This window comes from Schistocerca piceifrons, chromosome X (assembly GCF_021461385.2).
Source record: "Schistocerca piceifrons isolate TAMUIC-IGC-003096 chromosome X, iqSchPice1.1, whole genome shotgun sequence".
NCBI classification, from domain to species: Eukaryota; Metazoa; Arthropoda; class Insecta; order Orthoptera; family Acrididae; genus Schistocerca; species Schistocerca piceifrons.
In genome coordinates this window covers 581,417,970-581,441,985 of record NC_060149.1, presented here as the reverse complement: position 1 = coordinate 581,441,985, position 24,016 = coordinate 581,417,970, and positions in this window count along the sequence as shown.

Below are 24,016 nucleotides of genomic sequence, written 5' to 3'. Positions count from 1 at the left end.
AGGACTGTGTGCCTTGTATGCAAAGAACTGATCTTAGTCATCAAAAAATCAATTTTCAAAGAATACCAGAGGTGTTTGAACCCTTTCAGATGATATGGCCTTCTAATAGGATATCCACTGGAAATAAGTATGTACTGACAATCATACACTATTTTTCAAGATTCTTAGAAATGGTGGAGATTCCTGATCAGCAGGCTACTACTATAGCCCAGGCCATAGTTCACAACTGAATACTTAAATTTGGGGAACCTGATACTTTAGATATGGAGAAGCACACAAATTTTGTATCATACTTGATGAAACAGTTAGGTCATATACTTCATATCCCAAAGTTGTTAATAAGCCCACTCCATCCACAGACTAATGGTAGAACGGAATGAGTGCATAGGATAATCTCTAAAATGTTGAGTTCTCATATAGGCTGGCATGCAAGTTTGCAGTTCGCAGTTTCTGTGTATAACTCCAAATCGCATATCAGTACAGGTCTCTCAATTTTGGAGATTGTGTATGATAGAAAAATGCCATCCCTCTTTGATATCATTATTCGTAAGTTAGAATCAGACTGCGAATACGATGAGAAATTTGCTATAAGAATACAGGAGGTATGGGAGATAGTAAAGCGAGCCAATACTAATGTTTTAGAGTGACAGGGACAGTCCACACAGCATGAAATAATACTGAAATATCGAATGGGTCAATGGGTATTACTCAACAACCCCTACGTGCCTAAAAGGAAAACAAAAAAATTCTTGACTAATTATCAGGGTCCTTATCAGGTCAAAGAAACGACAAACGACTTATCCAGTAAATGTTAAAGTGCAGTCTCCATCTAAAAACTCTATTGTCCATTGTGAGTAGAGATAAACCCTTTACAGGAATGATGGATGCATTACGACAAGTCCTGACAATGGAGTAAGGGTGCATCGAAAACATACGAAAAGTTTAAAGCATATAGAAGTAAACAAGAGGATGAGCATAGCATACTCTACACATTATAGGTCACACGACGAATAGTAGTATTTAAGTTGGTTTATGTCAATGAGTTGTTCTGTTCTTGTCAAACGTATTCTGGAGTTGTGCTCTGGTTAGTTACAGTTCTATAGTAGTTATGTGTTATTTCTTAGTTATTTTGATGTATGTTCGAAACATGGTGGGGATGACGAAAGTTTCTTCTGTTAGGTGGCGAATCATCCAAAACAGCTCGATTGGTTGTGGTAATCCTGATGTTGCTGCAGCGAATGAACCAAGGAGAAATGCATGCAGTTCCCATTAAATTGTTGGAGGCAAGTGCGTTATTCTCTCGTCAACCAAATGTATTGCTGACAAGCCACCAATGGACATGGAGGTTTACCATTGATGTGTGGGAGACAAGAAACAAAATTCGCAGATTACAGGGAGGATTCATGGAGCTATACAGGGTGGTCCATTGATAGTGACCGGACCAAATACCTCACAAAATAAGCATCAAACGAAAAAGATACAAAGAACGAAACTCGTCAAGCTTGAAGGGGGAAACCAGATGGAGCTATGGTTGGCCCGCTAGATGGCTCTGCCATAGGCCAAACGGATATCAACTGAGATTTTTTAAATAGGAACCCCCATTTTTATTACATATTCGTGTAATACGTAAATAAATATAAATGTTTTAGTTGGATCACTTTTTTCGCTTTGTGATAGATGGCGCTGTAATAGTCACAAACGTATAAGTACGTGGTATCACGTAACATTCCGCCAGTGAGGACGGTATTTGCTTTGGAATACATTACTCGTGTTAAAATGGACCGTTTACCAATTGCGGAAAAGGTCGATATCGTGTTGATGTATGGCTATTGTGATCAAAATGCCCAACGGGCGTGTGCTATGTATGCTGCTCGGTATCCTGGACGACATCATCCAAGTGTCAGGACCGTTCGCCGGATAGTTACGTTATTTAAGGAAACAGGAAGCGTTCACCCTCATGTGAAACGTCAACTACAACCTGCCCAAGTAGGTGTTTTAGCTGCTGTCGCGGCTAATCCGCACATCAGTAGCAGACAAATTGCACGAGAATCGAGAATCTCAAAAACGTCGGTGTTGAGAATGCTACATCAACGTCGATTGCACCTGTACCATATTTCTGTGCACCAGGAATTGCATGGTGACGACTTTGAACGTCGTGTACAGTACTGTCACTGGGCACAAGAGAAATTACGGGACGATGAAAGATTTTTTGCACGTGTTCTATTTAGCGACGAAGCGTCATTCACCAACAGCGGTAACTTAAACCGGCGTAATATGCACTTTTGGGCAACGGAAAATCCACGATGGCTGCGACAAGTGGAACATCAGTGACCTTGGCGGGTTAATGTATGGTGCGGCATTATGGGAGGAAGGATAATTGGCACCCATTTTATCCATGGCAATCTAAATGGTGCAATGTATGCTGATTTCCTACGTAATACTCTACCGTTGTTACTGCAAGATGTTTCACTGCATGGCAGAATGGCGATGTACTTCCAAGATGATGGATGTTCGGCACAAAGTTGGCGTGCGGTTGAAGCGGTATTGAGTAGCATATTTCATGACAGGTGGAGTGGTCGTCGAAGCACCATACCATGGCCCGCACGTTCACCGGATCTGACGTCCCCGCATCTCTTTCTGTGGGGAAGGTTGAAGGATATTTGCTATCGTGATCCACCGACAACGCCTGACAACATGTGTCAGCGCATTGTCAATGCATGTGCGAACATTACGGAAGGCGATTTACTCGCAATTGAGCGGAATGTCGTTACACCTATTACAAAATGCATTGAGGTTGACGGACATCATTTTGAGCATTTATTGCATTAATGTGGTATTTACAGGTAATCACGCTGTAACAGCATGCATTCTCAGAAATGATAAGTTCATAAAGGTACATCTATCGCACTGGAACAACCGAAATAAAATGTTCAAACGTACCTACGTTCTGTATTTTAATTTAAAATACCCACCTGCTACCAACTGTTTGTCTAAAATTGTGAGCCATATGTTTGTAATTATTACGGCGCCACCTGTCACAAAGCGAAAAAAGTGGTCCAAGTAAAACATTCATATTTCTTTACGTACTACACGAATATGTAATAAAAAATGGCGGTTCCTATTTAAACAAATGCAGTTGATATCCGTTTGACCTATGGCAGCGCCATCTAGCGAGCTAGCCATAGCGCCATCTGGTTTCCCCCTTCAAACTAGACAAGTTTCGTACTTTGTAGTTTTTTTCTTTTGATGCTTATTTCTTGAGGTATTTGGCCCCGTCACGATCAATGGACCACCCTGTATAATTAAGTGCAATGTAATAAAATCCTCATCAGGCTGCAGAGTGCATACGAGGAATGGAGGCTGTCATTTGGCAAACTCAAGTGGCGGAAATCACTGACATTGTACCACAGAAATTAGTTCACAAGAAATCAGGGTGGCTGGATGCAGGAGAAATAATCTAATGAACAGTGTTCAGAACAGCGGATAACGGAGACATCCTGGAGCTGAGAACAATCCCTTGGAAAGTGCAAACGTTGGAGGACATTACCAAAGCTATAGTATGGTGGCATACGACATAATTTCCGGATTTACAGTAAGAAGTTCTGAACAACACCAGAATGATAAGTGAGTTAACTATGGAGTTAGCCCAGTACACCCGAGATGTTATGTAAACAGTGAACAGTGAGAAATACAAAAACGACGTAGCTTGTGGGACAGCAAACTAGCAGTAGCTATTACAGGAATTAGTAGGTTGGCCTAATGATGCAAAAATTGAGGTGAAGTCATTACAGAAAGCAATCCACCGTTTGGTAAACAGACAGCTGTTTTCAGTATAGTTACCACCACAGCGATTCTTGATGGCCTTACAACTAGCAGAAACAGAACTTCCTGCGGAGTTACATTATGCAGCAGAGGTGTCGTAGAAAATTTAACAACGTTTACGACGTAGCAAACTTAGAAGTAAATATAGGCAGAGAAAGTTCGACTTCCACTAGTAGGGACGAACAAGCAGTACTGATATTACAAGGTTAACCTTCATGCAGTAAGATAAACAGCGATGGGAAAATTGGTTCAAGTAAAGACAAGAGAAATGTTATTTTTTCTGAGCTTGGAGAAGCTCACTCTCTTATGTCACTGACTGACCTACGTGAGTGTTTGAAGGAGAACATTACAAGTTGTCCAGCCAGAGAAGTGCGGACCTTGCACACATGTGAGATGCTACTATTTCTAGCGGAAACAAAGGCAAGTGAAAGAAATAATGGCACAATGGCCTCGTTTTCCAAAGAGAAGAGCACAGTGGATAGGCTCAATCTTTGAACCAGGAACTGCAGTTATGAGCTGCCGTCGGGAAGGCTAACCTCAGGACACAGTAAAGTTCAAGTTACGTGATAGTGGTATTTTCATCAACAGCACGACTTCTGAGATAGCCAAGACGAAATTCCGCCTCCCAGCTACACTCACTGGTATGACTATACTCCAGTTCACTCCCTCTGCATTGCGTCGGTCAGAGACCACTCGAAGTACCGCCAACGCAAAATCTAACCATACCCTGAATCCCGATCACATACATTCCTTAGACACACTGGTAGCATTTCAGCACGGTAAAATTTCCATGGGGAAAATCTTGTAACTTTTCAGCAATACCAGGAGAACCGACTCTGGAATGTGGTAACAATTAGCATTAGTACCACTAAAGCTCGCGTCACGTATGCGGCGCTACCGCGCACAGAGGCGGAGCAGTGAAGGGATGAGAACTGCGCAATCGTGGCAGCAAAGAGAGGGCAAACGAAGTCCACGTTGCCGAACTGCGTCGCTGCAGACAACAGTCAGGCTGATTTGCCTACGGTACATCGCATTGTACGTCAAAATCTATGAGGGGAATAGTAAATATTAAAACCAATTTCGATCAGTCGTTATGAGAGAAATATCAATTCACGTCTTGACGACGTTGCGTCCACCCCTTCACAGATTTACTCTGCCTGAAGTCGGGAGGCGAGAACAGGTGACACAACTTTGTTAAGACGTGATGTACAATTTTTCTCAAAATAACAATTGTCTAACAACAAGAGCATTGAATCTGCTTGCAATAAATATCATGTATTGTGATTCAAACTATATTATAACTAAAAATTCAATATACAACAAAATTAACTTCAAGCACAAAGCGAAATCATTATATTTGCTTGACAACTGCTTCTGCTCAATGGGATGGTTAAAAATGTGTATAATGTGTCTGTGTTGATGTGTTTGACTGAAGTTAGTGTAATCACTGCGCATAAAAAAGAATTAGTGGTAGAAAAGACTAATGAAAAGATTGTCGTAGAAATGGTCAATACCTTGTCATATTTTTCGCTGTTAACGGACATTATGAGTGTAAACTAAATCGTTCGACATTACAGTGAAAGACCGCACATTGAACAAGCAAACAATTAACCATCAACTGCGAGTAACTCCAGGGGATGATAACCGATAACATCGAAAACCACCGATATCTCGACAAGCAACAGTTACTGTCATTTCAGGGCCATAACCAGTTCGTACCTTGAAAATGACAGGGGTTTACATGTGGAAATATGGACTTTTGACGAATTTACCAAGCTGCATTCTCGCGTGTTATTAGAGCATGCAACGTGGTGGGAGAAGCTTAACTTCTCCTTGGGCAATATGTTGAACATTATAGTATGTAAAATTCAAAGGATACAAAGTCCTAATCAAAAAGGCTAGGAAGTTCTCATTATTATGTAGGCAACTGATATGTTGACGAACACATTTTTTAAACCGTGAGTCTTTAAAACTTAGAAATATTATTACTTTGTTCCAAAGTCTACATCGCAATACACAATACACAAAACTGCCGCTAATAGCATAGGCACGTAGGGAATACACACGACACAGATCTGTAAGTCCACGGTATTGGTGGTAAGCTGAGAAAACCGTCTCGAAACAAATGTGCTATAAAACGTCACTGTTTCCTGCGCATGTAACCCGACATCGGTATGGGATATGATCACCATGCACACGTACACAGGCCACCCAACGGGTTGCCATACTCCGGATCAGGTGGTCGAGCAGCTCCTGGGGTATAGCCTCCCATTCTTGCTCCAGTGCCTGTCGGAGCTCCTGAAGTGTCGTAGGGGTTTGAAGACGTTCAGCGATACGTCGACCGAGTGCATCCCAGACGTGCTCGATGGGATTTAGGCCTGGAGAAGAGGCAGGCCACTCCATTCGCCTGATGTCTTCTGTTTCGAGGTACTCCTCCACGATGGCAGCTCGGTGGGGCCGTGCGTTATCATCCATCAGAATGAAGGTGGGACCCACTGCACCCCTGAAAAGGCAGACATACTGGTGCAAAATGACGTCCCGATACACCTGATCTGTTACAGTTCCTCTGTCAAAGACATGCAGGGGTGTACGTGCACCAATCATAATCCCACCCCACACCATCAAACGACGACCTCCATATAGGTTCCTTTCAAGGACATTAAGGCGTTGGTATCTGGTTCCTGGTTCACACCAGATGAAAACCCGGCGAGGATCACTGATCACACTATACCTGGACTTGTCCGTGAACATAACCTGGGACCACTGTTCCAATGGCCATGTACTGTGTTCTTGACACCAGGCTTTACGGGCTCTCCTGTGACCAGGGGTCAGTGGAATGCACCTTGCAGGTCTCCAGGCGAATAAACCATGTCTGTTCAGTCGTCTGTAGACTGTGTGTCTGGAGACAACTGTGCCAGTGGCTGCATTAAGGTCCGGAGCAAGGCTACCCGCACTACTGCCGGCCGGAGTGGCCGTGCGGTTCTGGGCGCTACAGTCTGGAGCCGCGCGACCGCTACGGTCGCAGGTTCGAATCCTGCCTCGGGCATGGATGTGTGTGATCTCCTTAGGTTCGTTAGGTTTAATTAGTTCTAAGTTCTAGGCGACTGATGACCTCAGAAGTTAAGTCGCATAGTGCTCAGAGCCATTTGAACCAGCCATACCCGCACTACTCTGTGGCTGTCTGCGGGCACTGATTATGAGATATCGGTCTTCTCGTGGTCTTGTACACTGTGGACGTCCCGTGCTGTAGCGCCTGGACAAGTTTCCTGTCTGCTGGAATCGTTGCCATAATCTTGAGATCACACATTGTGGCACACGGAGGGCCCGTGCTACGACCTGCTGTGTTTGACCAGCCTCCAGTCGCCCTAATATTCTACCACTCATAACGTCATCAATATGTGTTCTTTGAGCCATTTTCAACACACAGTTACCATTAGCACGTCTGAAAACGTCTGCACACTTAATCGCTGCACCGTACTCTGACATGCACCAACACACCTCTGCGTATGTGGACTGCTGCCAGTGCCATCGCGCCCGGGTTCCCGGGTTCGATTCCCGGCGGGGTCAGGGATTTTCTCTGCCTCGTGATGCCTGGGTGTTGTATGATGTCCTTAGGTTGGTTAGGTTTAAGTAGTTCAAAGTTCTAGGGGACTGATGACCATAGATGTTAAGTCCCATAGTGCTCAGAGCCATTTGAACCATTTTTTGAACCAGTGCCATCGTGCGACGACTGCAGGTCAAATGCACCTCATGCTGATACCCCGATCTGATTTAAACCCGCAAACCACCCACCATGTATCAGCATTATCCTTAATTTATGAGCATGAATGTATATTATTCTTTACACTAGAGTTCCTGGCGACCGGTCCTTCTGTCCCTGTTTCGCCTCTTAAGAAGTATTCTAACAGCTGATTTCATTAAGCCTATCACTTAATCTTACACATTTCTACAGGGCCCTTGCCCTGCTCCTTAACTTAAACACCATGGAAAATATTTCATCACGAGGCTTCTTGTACAATAACTTCTTACTCTCTGTTCTAAACTTAGAAGCTAAAATGAATCAATTACCCTTCATACTACCCCCCTGTGCATTCATCTTTCTTCTGCTGATTTTATGCCCAGGGCGTCCAATCCACTGGAATCTGAATGACGGCTGGGTCTGAACTCAGTCTTGTGCTTCATCTTCCACGTACCAAAACAAGGACTATGGTCAGTAGAACAAGTGACGCAGCTGTGTTTGTTATGACAATAGCCAGTGTTGTCTCTTTCCAGTTCTGATTTTCCCGATATAAATTTACATGCTGCAATCAGATTTCCAGGGAGACATGCCAGGAAGACATGTCCCTCCTGCTGGCTCAGAAGCGTGTCTGTAGACTGCATTAACTCTGGCCCTAGAGTTTGATTTAAGCTTGTTAGAACTGTGGCAGGTAGTATTTCCATGGGCTCCTCTGGCCAGTACAAACGAGGTTGCGAAACATTCAGGTGAGTTATCCCTGAAATCACAGTGGGAAGATAGGAAATAGCCCCCATTATCTCGCACGCTGTTCCATTTAATAAAAAACCACTCCCTTTTTATTCTAGCCTCTTTGATGATGTAAGCTTCCCATGCTCGAAACAACTAGCCACAGCTACCATCTTGTCAAAGATAGATACAACAAATGCACCTCAATGTGCTGAAAGTACAGTTCCGATTCGATCGCTTCTTTATTACAAGCTCTTACCTCCTTTTGTCCCATTAGCAATTAAACTGCGCAGGAATCCTGCCCCTTTCATACTGTCATTTTAGGACAGACTGTGATTTCCCCTGTGTAGCATTTTTGTAACTTTGCTTCCTCCATTTCTACATATCTTCTCTTGTGTTTTGCAATTAATAATAATCGCTGAGAATTTACTGTGACAGATTTCTTCACTATGCTCCACGTAACAGGATATGCATGAACTATGTAGCACTCGTAAAGTGCTCGTTTCCCTGCTACTGGCATAGAAAACGAATTGTAAACTTTCGCTCCAACAGTTCTCACTGATACTGTAGCTACCTTAAAATATAAACATAAGTTTTTGTGCTCGGGTTGTAATACCAATCCCAACTCCGGCGGCAGTTCCTTCTGTACTTTCCTCAGACCCTCTAAATACTGCTCCGGCGACAGCAAGTTTACCCGTGTTTGACCTCTTACAGCCTCCTGCATAGCCTCTTGGAGTTCTGTTACTTTCCGTCATACTTCCCAAACACTGTCGCCTACGGACTGCAACCATTTTGTCATTACTATTTCCCTATCGAAGAATTCTGCTTCGGTTCTTAGTTCCCTGATACTCTTATTAACCGCCTCTTCGGTAGCTCTGTCGTACCGCATTACTTCTACAGTCAAATGCCATAACAGTCGTGTGTTATTCAATACGTCCTTCGCTAAACTTGTAATCTGTGTAGTGTGCCAGTCACTCACGATTTGTTCCCTTTTGCCCACTGCTTAACCTCCTTTATGGTGCTGTTCACCCTTCGAATATCTTCATAATCAGCAGGGCGCGGTGGCCGAGCGGTTGTAGGCGCTTCAGTCCGGAACCGCGCGACTGCTACGGTCGCAGGTTCGAATCCTGCCTCGGGCATGGATGTGTGTGATGTCCTTAAATTAGTTAGGTTTAAGTAGTTCTAAGTTCTAGGGGACTGATGACCTCAGAAGTCAAGTCCCATAGTGCTCAGAGCCATTTGAACCAATCTTCCTAATCAGCAGTGCCAAATACTGTTTTCATAAGGTGACGTCTAGTGTCGATCCAACCCATCTTCCTTCAGATATGTAGAACAACCCCCAGTACCTCGGTCATCTCACTCCTTAATTTCTCATACGCTCCATTTACTCTCTCACACACCCCAGCACTCTCTTTGAGTGTCCCGAGCCTTTCCGTTCCCTGATGGAATTTGTCGAATGCTTCTTCCAATCTCCTCACCTCGTTACGCATCTCCCATGCGTTAAACACCATCTGTATCACCCAGCAATGACTGGTGATCACTACGTCTTCCAGCTTTGCGAATAGCACTCCCCTTCAAGGTGCTGGTTCCGTAACGGATCCACCCAGACGAAGATCTGTAGTCCCGCTGTGAATGCATCACCTCGTCTTCTCTGCACCTCACCAACAGGAAGAAATACCTATCACTTTCCTATCCCTTAAATTCATTGTTACTCAGCAGCTGCTTATACTAATTACATTAAATCTACCCCTAACCTAAACCAAAGTAGTACATAGCTGTCGTCTCCTAGGCCTTAATCTATACTGTTTCCTCGTTACCATTTCATTCACAACCTCTTGTTTATCTTCTGACACCTTTCTCCTCACTCTCCCTTTCCGGTCCTCATCTCCTATCCCTGTAATAACTTCCAGACTCCCGTGAAAATGTTTCAGCCATCTTACATGCACAATTGTCGTTCTCGTTGCCAACTGAATCTTGACATTTACTGGCGACGTAGTCTCCACCACTCAGTAAGGCTACTGATACTTTGTAAAAAACTTATTTGTCTTTCTCTTCGGCGTATACGAAGTTGATAGCATCACACACTGACCAACCTTATACTGTGGCATCCTTGCCATACAGCCCACTGCTTCTTCCTGTTTCTCCAGTGCTCGTGTATTTGCCATCTGTACTCTATTCCAAACTTCCCTAATCACTCTGAAAAATTTCTTATCGGACACTCCAGTCGTTTTCAATAAATCGAACTGTGATCGAAATGCATTTTAAGACCGTATACTACAGGGTAATTATAATTAAAGTTAAACTTTCAAACCGCTGTAGAAATAACACCATTGGTCAGAATGACGTCAAATTGCAACCGAATATTATCGGAGAAGGGGGGAAACGTATGGCAGAAGAAAAATAAATAGTTACAAAATGTAGCAATAGATGGTACTGTAAGCATCATAATTTAAGCGTGGTCAACTACAAATGACAAACGAATCATACAAAAATGCCTAAGGTGTACGTTTGACACTAAACAAACTGTACTACTCAGTGTGCATGGGTGTACAGGTGAGACACTGTTAGTTACGTAAGTCCATCCACCATGGCAAGATCATATCACAACGAGTGGTAAAAATAGCTTTTTAACTTTCCCGGGGCAAAAAACCGCATAAAAAACATCAATCCAAATCAAATCGGATTATTAATTTCCGTGTGACTGGCGCAAAACATGTTCAGTATGCTGTCTACCGTTTGTTTTCTGCAACAAGTTGAAATCGAGCAACAGCATGTTCTACGACTGATCGAAGTGTTTGCTGGGTCACGTTCAGAACGTGTTGCGCAATGCGTGCCTTCAACGCAGCTACGTTTGCAGTCGTAACACTGAACACAAAAAGAGCCAGAATGACGTGGTTGCGCAAAAGACACTCATAGCGCTTACCGGTGACGGTACAGGTAACAGGACTGCAAGCACCTGTCACTTAGAAAAAATATGGCCCTATGACAAATGATGCCGTAAACCCGCACCACACAGTGACCTTTTCAGGATGAAATGGTATTGGTTGATTTGCGTGTGGATTTTAAGTTGCCCATACTCGATAATCCTGTGTATTGACATATACTGTCAGATGGAAGTGGGCGTCGTCTGTCCACAAAATCTTCCATGGCCAATCATTGTCCACCTCCATGCGAGCAAGAAATTCTAAAGCAAAGGTCTCTCTTGGTGGCGTGTCAACAGGAAGCGATTCGTGCACATGGATAATTTTGAATGGATAACAAAGAAGGATGTTTCGAAGGATTTTACGCACCGTCGTCACGGGTATGTCCAATGTTGGGCAATCCTCTGTGCACTACACGTTTGCACACCACCACTCGTCTCCTCCTGCATTGCTGTGGCCACTGTTTTCACTGACGTCGAATCAATTCGTTTCCTTCCTCTACCACGTTGCGCACCAAAAGAACCCGTCTTTTCGAATTTCCGAAACATTTTCTCCAGATCCACGGCAGTCATCGGACCAACGCCTTTTCCCAAACCCTTTAGTCTCCGGAACTTCTGCAGAGCGACGTGTACACAGTCATCATTCTTGTAATACAGCCGGGCGGAGTGGTCGAGCCGTTCTAGGCGCTACAGTCTGCAACCGCGCGACCGATACGGTCGCAGGTTCGAATCCTGCCTCGGGCATGGATGTGTGTGATATTCTTAGGTTAGTTAGGTTTAAGTAGTTCTAAATTCTAGGGAACTGATGACCTCAGCCGTTAAGTCCCATAGTGCTCAGAGGCACTTGAACCATTTTGTAATACAGCTTTACAAGCAGAGCACTATCCTGCATTGAGGCAGTCATGGCGAACGTCGCAGACGCGAAAGGAGGAAAAGCCGTGCACCGGGTGTGTTTATACCAACTTCAATGGGTCATGCTCATGACAGGTGTTTTCATTTACGTATTCTGACACATACAGCGCCACTATTAATCAATTTTCACACTCTTTTTTTCTCTTCTGCCATACGTTTTACCCCTTCTCCGATGATATTCCGTTGCAATTTGACGTCATTCTGACCAGTGGTGTTATTTCTACAGCGATTTGAAAGTTTAATTATAATCACCCTGTACTTCATATGGCAACAATCCTATATTCGTATGCTGTTTTGAGTTGTAGGAGGAGACGACATACTTCAAATAGACATCCCAGTTGGTGTGATGTAAGTCAATGTAGTATCCAAGCATCTTCCCGCTTGTGCTATGCACTCTTTCAGTTCTTCCATTGGCTGTGGATGGGGAGGGCTCGTCGTTAACTTCTTCACCTTCAGTAACTTACACAATTCCTTGAATATGTCTGACATCAAGTTCGTTCCCTGCTCTGTCACTGTTGTTTCAGGCACTCCAAACTTCAGTATCCAAATTCACAAGTGCTTGTGCCACTGTTGCTGCCCACTGGCATCGAAACCACTTCTACATACCTTGAAAAATAATCTATGATTGTGAATATATCCTTATTCCCTCCAAGTTTCTTATTGAATGGACCTAAAACACCAATTCCCAGCTATCCAAATGGTGCTCATACTTCAGGTAATCTTTGCAGTGTTACTCTTGTTCGACACAAATCCGCTCTCTGTGCGCACTGTATGCAGTTCAGCGCATCCTGGTTTACATCCATCTGTCTTTTCCTCCACCAATACCTCTCTGCTGCTCTTCTGTTGGTATGTCTTCAACCTCCATTACCGGCTAATATTGATTATGAGCTTCTTGTAGCAGTCTATTCCTTAGTTTCGCTGGTACCTCTACCCACAGTCCCAACTTCGTTTCTCTGCATAGCAACTCAACCTGCACACAAAACTGTGACTGCTTAAAATACTGCTTACATTCGTCATACGCTCTCTCCGCAGTTTGCCATCCCTTAAGCTCATGGCCCCCAATATGTAACACTGCTAGTTTTCCACTTAACCCATCTGTGTTTCCATGTTTCTCCCCAGATTTGTTAGTGACTTAGAAATCAAATTCACTTAGTCTTACTGCCTGTCGCATCAACCTGCTAGAAGGATCCTTTAACTTCATCAACCAATGTAATTATGCATGATCTGTTATTACTCTAAGCTTTTTACCGTACAGATTGTATTTGAAATATGTGATTCAATAAATAAGATTTAACATCTCTTTCTCCACCGTGGAATAATTTCTATCTGTAGAATTTAATTGTCTTGATGCATAAGCCATTAGATGTTCTACGCCTTCTACCTCTTGTGACAACAGCCAAGTGCATGGTTTGATGCATCACATGATAAAATAAATTCTCTATTCAAATCCGGAAATACCAATGTCGGACTCGAGGTAAAAAGCGTCCTTTAACCTCTCAAAAGCGTGGTGGCACACTTCTGGCCACACAAATTTAGTACCCCTTTTTAACAACTGTGTCGGCAGTCTGAAAATATCGACAAATCCTTTTACAAACCAGCGGTAATAGCTAGCGACTCCTAAGAAATATTGCATCTCCTTTACTGATTCTGATAGAGGATATGTTGTGTCGGTAGCTGGGCCGACACCGTGAAGTGGAGATGGCTGAAAATGCACGCTAGACTAACGCAGACGGGCGTGAAGTACTGGAACAGGATACGTAATTAATGTTAGGAAGAAAAGTACGGAGCAGGTTTAATACTTAACTTTACTAATCATGGTGGTACATCGATCTTGACGATACACAGAAGACTTTAAGTACAATCACTGTATGGCTAATGGCGCCTTGCTAGTTAGTAGCCATTAACTTAGCTGATGGCTATTCTGTCTCTCGGCTAATGAGAGAGAAAAGCTTCGTACATCTGGTCGGTAGCTAGGTTCTCGTACAACTGGGCGGTAGCTAGGTTCTCGTACAACTGGGGCGAGTGCTCTCTCGTATCACGAGACCTGCCTTGGTGGTGGCGCTAGGTCTGCGATTACACAGTGGCGACACGCGGGTCCGACATGTACTAAATGGACCGCGGCCGATTTAAGCTACCACCTAGCAAGTGTGGTGTCTGGCGGTGACACCACAGGATACACTAAGCATTGCTGTGGCTATACACCTCTGAGTACTCCATCCAACAATCTCTGAAACATTTGCAGGTGCATTTTTAATTCGAATGGCATTCCTATGAATTGGTATTGTGTCGATCCTGTGGTGCAATCTCCATCTGGTGATAACCACTCTTAAGATCCATTGCTGAAAAATACTTGCATTATCCTAAATTGTCCAAGGTTTCTGTGATGTTTGACAACGGGTAGACATCCGTTATGATTTTCGCATTTAGATGTCTGTAATCACAACAAAACCTATATTTTCATATTCCATCTGTTGAGTTTTTGGCAAGACGACTATTCCTGCCACCCATACACCATTACTTTCTTTAATTATTCTATCTTTCAGTTGTTGATCGATAAATTCGTCCAAAATTGGCTGTAAGTACCTAGGTATTCTGTATCGTTTGCAGTAGACTGGTGATGCATTTCCCACTGGTATGCAGTGCTGTGTAATATGCATATCTGGTAATAGCTCTTTTAGAAAAAAATAAATCCATAAATTCCAAAAGTAATTTTTCCATCCATTCCATATAGCTTTCTTCTAGGTGCTTCACTTCTTCTCAGAATGCCGTTTCAGTGGCGTTCGGCGAGTGTCCATGGCTGACACCCCTCGTGTCACATTCTTCTTCCTCCAGGATATCCATGTTAGCGATTGAGAAACCGTTTGTTAATCTATATCCTCTGCACTAAACTTATCTATAACAACAGGTGCTTTCTTTTCATTCTTTATTTCTTGTATGCGTACAGTACCTCTTTTAACTAAGCAACGCACTTGATCTAAAACTTCATTCTCTTCTTACGGTTCCACCGCACACAAAATTCCTACCGGGAAGCTAGACTCCACATTGACGGAAAATGATCTCCCATTACCCTTAGGTACACAATAGTGTAAAGCAAGTCTTAGTGCTATCGTTCACAGTTTAATCAGTCCGTCTTTCGCCACAGAATCTCCTTGCGACATCGCCACACTGGCAATGGCTTCACATAACCGAAACATTTTTCCGTCAAGTTCTGCCATATGTTGCCAAAGATCGATTATATCACAATGCTTATATAAGGAATCCAATCCTCGAATCATGTCGTGGCCCTCATTCACGTGTAGGACCATTTCTACACATTGTTTAAATTGAACTATATCCAGGCAAACGTCTGTCTCCACCGATCCCAGTGGTGTGACATCTTTACTCCACTCCACGCAATCTCCACGCAATCTGTATGATAGGCTCGCGACACGGCCTCCTTACATGCCCCATTCGTCCACACCTGAAACATTTTATATTAGCTGCAAACACTGTCTGCTTACCCTGCACTGCAGTCGATAAATCTATTTCCTGACATCTATAGCTAATCCGTCAGATTCCTATCTGTCCCTTTGCTCAGCTTCTTGCCAAATAATTTCACTGACTGTTTGTCTCAATTTTGAAATACTCAATAATTCCTTATCAGACCATCCTTATATCTCAGCCAGATTTTCAGGATCTCCGACAAAGACCTGCGCCTCCTCGGTTGCCTTACCAGAACAAGGAGCAATTGAACTTGCGGCTGACAAATCTACACCCCCGCTGAGATGACTGCGATTTTACCAACCCATGCGGTTCGGTATTTTCCACTGTTACTTGTGCTACCTTGTATAACAAAATTCGTACTGCTTCTGGCTCTGACGCACCTTACATCTCTGGTTCTGTCGAAGCTTCGTCCTTGACAACATTTATTTTGAGAAGTAACATTCACAAGACAAGAAAACAAAATATATTAACTTCATTCTTACATCTAATCATGAGCCATCTCGAGTCCCGGCACTGCCTAGCCATATGCCCCTAACTATCACACGTATAACATTTTGCTGGAACTGATTCTGTAAACTGCACTGAGTGGCTGTCAGGGTTACACTGTGCACATCTAACAGGAAATAACCAATCGTTACTTCCCTTATCTGTAAAACTAGACAAATCCTCAGGTTCTCTACCCGCAGTAAAATCTACTTTACAAAATGCACGACTGTCAAATCTTTTCCCCGTGATCAAAATACAATCCAAATTTTTGGACTCACTGTATCAATGTCTGTTGCTTCAGACGCTGCTCTAAGAAGGGGATGCCAATCGTCTGACGCCAGTGTTAGATGATCCATGGATTGCACCCGTGGAGAGTGAAATGAGACATCAGGACGACAGTAGATTTGTTTAAATTAACTTCTTTATTCTGGCTCTTGGCCGTAGTACATCAGGAACAGCTTGGTAGAGGCGTCCAGTTGCCTTTCGCGTAAAACAACAGATGTCAGGCATTGCTGACAGCACAAGGAGCGAGGCCAAGCGTGGCATCAGTCAAATGCCTTCGTGTGCGATGTCTCCAGCTGCGACCACGGTGACAGCACAGCAGTGCAGCTGACAACACCACAGAGGCGGCCGTGACCTCCCTCCAGCGAGGGTGTGGCTCCCTGCTCTCATGGCTCAGGGCAGGCTGTCCCATCCCATGGTCGAACAGCAAACATCGCACTGCATTCTGGGATGTTGCTCCATGTGTCACAGGCTCGTGGTATAGGCTGTGATACTGAGATGAGAATATTTTAGTACACGAATGGCTGAGTTTATATGTATTCCAGACTATGTTCGTTTACGGCTTAAGGCACATACTCTCAAATCAAAATGGTTCAGATGGCCCTAAGCACTATGGGACTTAACATCTGAGGTCATCAGTCCCCTAGACTTAGAACTACTTAAACCTAACTAACCGAAGGACATCACACACATCCATACCCGAGGCAGGATTCGAACCTGCGACAGTAACAGGATCGCTGTTCTGGACTGAAGCACCCTAACCGCTTGGCCACAGCGGCCGGCACACATACTCTAAACACTTCCATGGGAGCAAGTGGGGAAAGGCTTCCATCCTTTCATTAGCATATTGCAATGTCGGCTGTTGCTGTACCGCGCCCATGTGGCTATGCTTCACATCGCCTGCTGGCTGTGTTTTGGTATGGAATGCATAACACTCTTGCCTGCCTGTAGCTGGCGCTATTGCAACTCACTTCTGCTCTCGCATACTTTCTGACTGAATACCGTCGATACATTACAGAGTGCTGAGGTGGTAGTTGCAGTGTTGTCATGACAGAGTATCTGGGTGGGCAGAGCCTTGCTTGCCCCACTGTCATCGCCATCACAGCACTTGGTCGTGGCACTGACCAGTGGTGGCGATATCAGCTCGCTAACGTGGCGTCAGCACTCCTTCACAACACAAGCGCATACTCCCGGTCGCCAACTGCAGTACTGTATACACTTATAACTTGTACACTTTGAACCCTAAATAAATACCTTCACTCTATGTTCGACCTCCTAACTATAACGCAATCCCAGCATGCGGGTCGCAACAATTCGGTTGGAAATAATCTCCGTTGGTAAACATCGCTGAATCTCCCTAGCGGCCATTTTGTGAGATGATTTTACAACTCCAGTCTCCTGATATTTTTCACAATCAATTTGAGTGCAGGTACTTCCTTATAACCTACTGTCTTTTATGTGTAAGTCTATATACAAGTAAGCCTCCACAGTCGACCCTCCTTTACAGTATCCTCCCCCATACACACATACCTCAATTTTAACTGTAGTGTATGTTCTTGGTATGACACCTTACAATGCTCCAAGTTAGTATATAGACACATACTACTGGACATTAATACCGGGAGTATCTTTCAGTCGAAACAGAACATGTGTTTCAGGTAGCATCATTGTGTGTGCTGCTGTATTTTACGCATAACACACCAGAAAAACACACTTGAAAATCGGGACCATTTCCCGAAACGTGTCATGCAGGCAATAAATAATTAAGGTTTAGATCTGTCTGGGCGGGTATTCACTCTAAGTATACTACGGCAGTTTAATGTCAATGTCGTTGTGAGGATTTCGACACATGCTGTTGCGTGTTTTGTATCGTTACATTAGTAACGACTCCGATATATGGGTGAAAGCAGCACCTGTTGTCAGTAGGTTCGATAAACATGCAAGTATGATGGAAATGTTTCGTGAACTGAAATGGTAATCCCTGCAGGGAAGACAAAGTTCTTTTCGCAAGACATTATTTACAAAATTGAGAGGACAGGCATTTCAGGTGTCTCCAGAATGATTCTAATGCCGCCAAAGTACACTTCGCAAAAACAATATAAGAGAAATTTGGTCCAGTATGGAAGCATATAGCTACTCATTTTTTCTGCACTCAATTTGCGAGTGTAACAGGAAAGGGAACGCCTAGTACTGGTACAAGGTACGTCCACCAATACCACACGACAGCTTGCGGAGCATACATGTAGATATAGAATTAGTTATCCTCTACAATTCAGAAGTCGTAATTTGAATTGGCATCAGGATTACGTGGCCAATTTATAAGCATAAAGTGTCTTAACATGCGGACTAGCCTTACATACTTACGCCATTTCTCATATAAATTCTTTAGATGTGTAATTTTGATAAAGGGTATTACCTACAAATCCTTAGGTACTGAGGGCTTTCTCGAAATCGACCGAGCATGGTTGCGCAGTGGTTAGTACACTGGACTCGCATTCGGGAGGACGACGGTTCAACCCCGCGTCCGGCTATCCTGATTTAGGTTTTCCGTGATTTCCCTAAAATCGCTCCAGGCAAATTCCAGGATAGTTTCGACTTCCGTCACCATCCTTCCCTAACACGACGGGACCGATGACCTCGCCGTTTAGCCCCCTCCGCCAATCAATCAACCAATCGAAATCGAGTCGAAGAAGCATAATGATTTCGCCTGATTTTGCCATGAGAAGAAGGCTGTGGACAAATTACGCCTATAATCCTTTTGCTGGGTGCCCTCCGGCCGATGGATGTCTGGAAGGGTTTTTTTTTAATCTCACCACTGTGATCGCTGTGTGTGCGCAAAACAACGTTATAAGCACCCGTCTTTGCTGCCTTGCAGTCCAACACTCCGCCAGCTATGACCTGCCACAAAGTAAAGAAAACAAGGAGTTTGGTATCCAAACAGCCCCTTCCTCACCTTGTTAGTTAGTGGCCCCAACCTGCTACACAGCTCTGTGCTTAGCCGCGTGTCAGGACATCTAGGATTATCTGCAAAGGGCAGTACATTGCCTAGATTAGATATTCAACGAGTTTTATTTTCTTGTTTCACACAAAAAGACTAAAGTTATGGATTCTAGAGGAATAGGGCCTGTACGTGCCTAAATAGTATTACATGTTCATATTTTTGAACGAGTTCCAAATTTTATTGTTTCGGTTGTGACATAAGCCATAAGCTTGAAAATGAAATGAAATATATCAGGCCGGCGTCGCTCCAGTGACGTCATCCAAGATGCTGCCGTGACGTCAGCTGATGACGCGAATGCGTGCAATCACGTGACGTCAGCTGACGATACGATTGACGTCATCCAAGATGGAGTCCGTGACGTCAGCTGATGAAGCGAGTACCGTTATCCAAGATGGTGGCTTTTGGTGGGAAAGTACCACGCCCCCCTGGCTGGAATTTCGAATTTTGTAGAGAAGATAGGTCAATTGGGCTACCACTACTAACCTAAGAAAATGGTGGGAAAAAAGGGGTTCTTGGGCTACCTCCACTAACCTAACTCACCCGACCACCACCTCTTCCCAGGAACAGGTGGGAAAAGGAGTCATCCCATGCTGGACATATGTCTTTATTTTCAGTCTTTATTTAAACAATTAGAGGCAGTACCACCATCAAGTGTGTTCACCATGGGGTCCTGGCACATCATCCTCTTGGAAAATTGGCGGGAATTTAGAATTTTGGAAGGAATTTTGCTCTAAGAGCTTACTTCTGCAGCTGAGGGGAGTTACAAAGGTGTTGCCCCCACTAGAGGCTGCTCATGATATCATTCAATTCGAATATAATTTGTTTAAATTTCTTTAAATTTTTATAAATTTGTTTAATTTTTTAAATTTGTTGAAATTTCTTTAAATTTTTTATCTACCTACAGCAGTAACGGCTTAGTTCAGTGTTACCACAGCAAGAGGCTGAGATATGGTGTGCTTGTTGAGTTGTCGGTGTTCAATTAGTGATATGTAGGTGCCAGACAGGATGAGTTTTAATAGCTGTATTACATGCATTCATTCAGCCAAGGAGTGCATCCACAGATAACTGCATGAAGAATGGAAGCCAGCATTAATGTTTGAACATATGAAGAGGAAGAATACGGTCCTGCAAATATATGCTTTATATTAAAGATGCATTACACAATACATGGAAACCTCTGTCTATGCTGGAACTGTCTCTCATTTCTAAAACCTACGTATAAGCTCCCACAACACAAGAGACAACAGCCTCCGGTCCACTTGACCGAAGAATTGATCTAGTTCGCGAATTCACCGCTAGAGGGTGCCGCGATAGGTCATGTGATCGTGCAGTTCAGTCCATACGAGCACAGCATCATGATTACGTCATGTGTTTATCTCAGATGCACGTGTGCCCCAGCCTCCTCATTCCCCCCCCCCCAACACTCAAACTCCCCCTACACCTACATGCTAGGGGGAAAAGGCTGGGGTGTAAGGTGCAATCTTTATTCTTTTTAGCGCGAAATACGTTCAACTCACTAGTTGCTGCTGTTGCACAGAGAGGAGGTTAAAAAAGTGTATTACCTGCAAGCATATAGCGTCTCTCGTTGTTTGACGTCAGAGTTCACTACACACGCCTACAAAAAATCACCCTCCAGCACAGCTAACAGAAGCCAATACACGCTATCACAGCTGATGGAAAAAATTCATCACAGTTATAACTACACTTCGAAATTGTCACAACAAAAAACCAGCACGCATATTGAATGAGTCATAATGCATCACATGTACTGGGGAAAATCGTCGTCCTAAAAGACTGCAGCTGAACATGCATTCTCCTCCATGCACAATAACAAACTATGGGATGGAGCTTCTCCGTCAACAGCCCTGTGGTTCATGCTGGCTACCGCCTGCCTTGATACAATCGCACTTTGCCAACAAAAAAATCAGGTAAAGTTAAGTAGGAGATTAAAGGGCGGCTTTCCCCAAATGCATCTTGGTCGTCTAAAGTATAGTGGCGCAGATGCCACTAATGGGTATGAGGCACCGCTGTCACAGACTAGACGGGTCCCCAACGCCTCTCTTTCTGGAGTGGAAAACACTTTTGTTTAACGTCACATAGAATGCTCCAGCAGGAACCGTGTGAGAGATACAGTATCATAGAGAATTCAGCCGCCGTTCTGCGAGGGATTATTTAACATCAGCCCGACTCATATAATAAAGCAAATATGAAAAAAACATACACAATCGTAATAAATGTCCTCTTTCCACGAGAATAGACAAAGTCCTGTTTCATTTAGTTTTATGAGCAAAATCGGTATAGTTTTTTTTACATTCGACTGAATTACTTATCACACACGCGAAGACATTTACGTGGAAACTCTAAAAACAAAATAGAGGAAACCGATATCTCCACCTGATTTCAGTGATGTAGCAGATTCCAAATCATCGCTAAAATTTACAAAGTCAAATAAGGTGTTTCTCGTTTTAGAGAACCAGCAAATATATCGTCCACCTGCTAGATGCACACACCACAATCGATCTTCTCTCAACTATATAACGATGTGAAATGCGAAGAAGCAATCAAGGGAAAAATTTACATAGGAGGAAATAATGGCCCAGCACAAACACACATTCATACTGAAGCTTCTTAAATTACCACTTGATCACGAAAGCTGTCCAACACATACTAAGTATTAGTTTCCTATACTGGCTTTATAAGTCGAGGTACGATATTACCTCTGAGTGAGGTGGTTTATTTCCAGACCAATACCGTGTCACTGAATACAGACGGTAATCACTGGAGTATATAGTGACAGACCAACAGTGCGGTTACATGTAGCCGACAGCGCAATCTCGTAATAAAATTATCCAATTTAGGAAGTGATTTGGCGAAGGAACGTGTTATGAAACCAGTGTTTGCAACTCCCTCACACCACCGCCGCTAGATATTTCTCTATTATTTGTAATGCATTCTGTCTCAATGCCATGTCAGAGGTTCGGTGATATATCGACTGGGCTATAGGCAATAGTTGATTGAGAAGGATCACAAACAGTAGATTGTGTGCTGATTGAGGTCGTAAGAAATGTACACTAGCTTTTCAGATCTCTAGTGCTACGCTATCTGCTAGAAATGCTGTCTGGGATTTGGAATCAGCTCCCCCCCCCCCCCCCCTCTCCACCCCTCCCGCCCCCATTCAAGCACGTATCTGCATTGGATTCTATCAAGAAGTCCTTTAATGATTACAACCACTAGTGAATCATATTTCTGGCACTCTCATATCTCGAAAAAAGTCAACTTTCTCGAAGCTATGTGCTACAGTAAAATTCCAACCTCATTTTAAGTAGCCCCTATGCATCTTGCAACTGCTGCCATTTCGGCAACTTTACCCATGTGATCGTTCCAATATTAGTCAGAACTGATTAGGAGTCGGAGAAAACTATATCCACCACCTTCTGCTACCCATGTACAAACAGGCTAAGCTTCGTTACTGCGACAGGACTGTGTATTGACCATTCGATGAAAATGGGAAGTGGGAGAAGGACAAAGATTTTCTCTACTGCACTGTGGTGCATTCTCAAGCTATATACAAGTTCTACAGATCTGCGTCCCTCTGGGCCCATTCACATCTAACACCCCAACATGCTATCTCCGCTATTTTATACCATCCAACAGAGAAAAACTGCGAACTATAATAGCTCCACTAACTTCATCCGTTAGAGAACTTGATAAGATTTTTACCGCATCTCTCTCTTCCCATATATCGAAAATAAATACCTCGTGCATGCCGGCATCGAGCACATGTGACGATCCTATTAAATGTACAGGTATTGATCAACTGCACAGACCAGTTTAAAATTTCATCAGCTGTACTGTAGGGGGATGATCGTATCCCATTGACTATAGTGTTAGTCGCAAGAGACACTCCCTGTGACCCTCTCTCGTTGTTTGAAACTTTGTTGTATTTCTGCTGTAACACTCTTTGTACACTGCCATACATTTTGTTTTTCTGCCACGACTTCGAGGTCTGTGCCAGTCTCTAAACTGTCATTAACACGTTCTGATCCATAGCCTCTCGCAGAAAACTAGATGTCGCATGGGGTAAAATCATGTTGTTACTGCTGCTACCGTAACACAACACACACACTGGATGATTTTAAATAAAAGTCAGTTACGATATAAGGAAACTGGAAAAGTTTTGCCACGTTGTGGAGAGTTTCAAATTACAGTCTTAAGGTGATTGATGAGTTAAACATTTAATCTCATCTGTCTGCTGACAGCTCTGCGTTCCATTTCGACTGATTCCTAACACTGCAGTCATGTGCGCAATCACTGTTTCGGTGCTAGCCATCCCCAGAAGGTGTTACCCCTCCACAAAACTCTTTCTGCAACTCAAACCAGTGCTGTCAGTCAATCATTATGTGGTAACCAACAGCATGTCAGTGGACAGATGAGAAGGAAAAGACACCGCCTATGTACTGAAATAATAACCATCACAGTATCTAGTGCAAACAATTTTAGCAATTGTACAGTAATTTCAACACCGGCCAACCATGCGACAGCACGTTTCACAATTTCAGTATCGTAGCTGAACAACCCCTTCTCCACTTCGCGAGTGTCATAGTGAATGTGGATAGATGACTGTGCAGTACGTCCATTCATTGTTAAT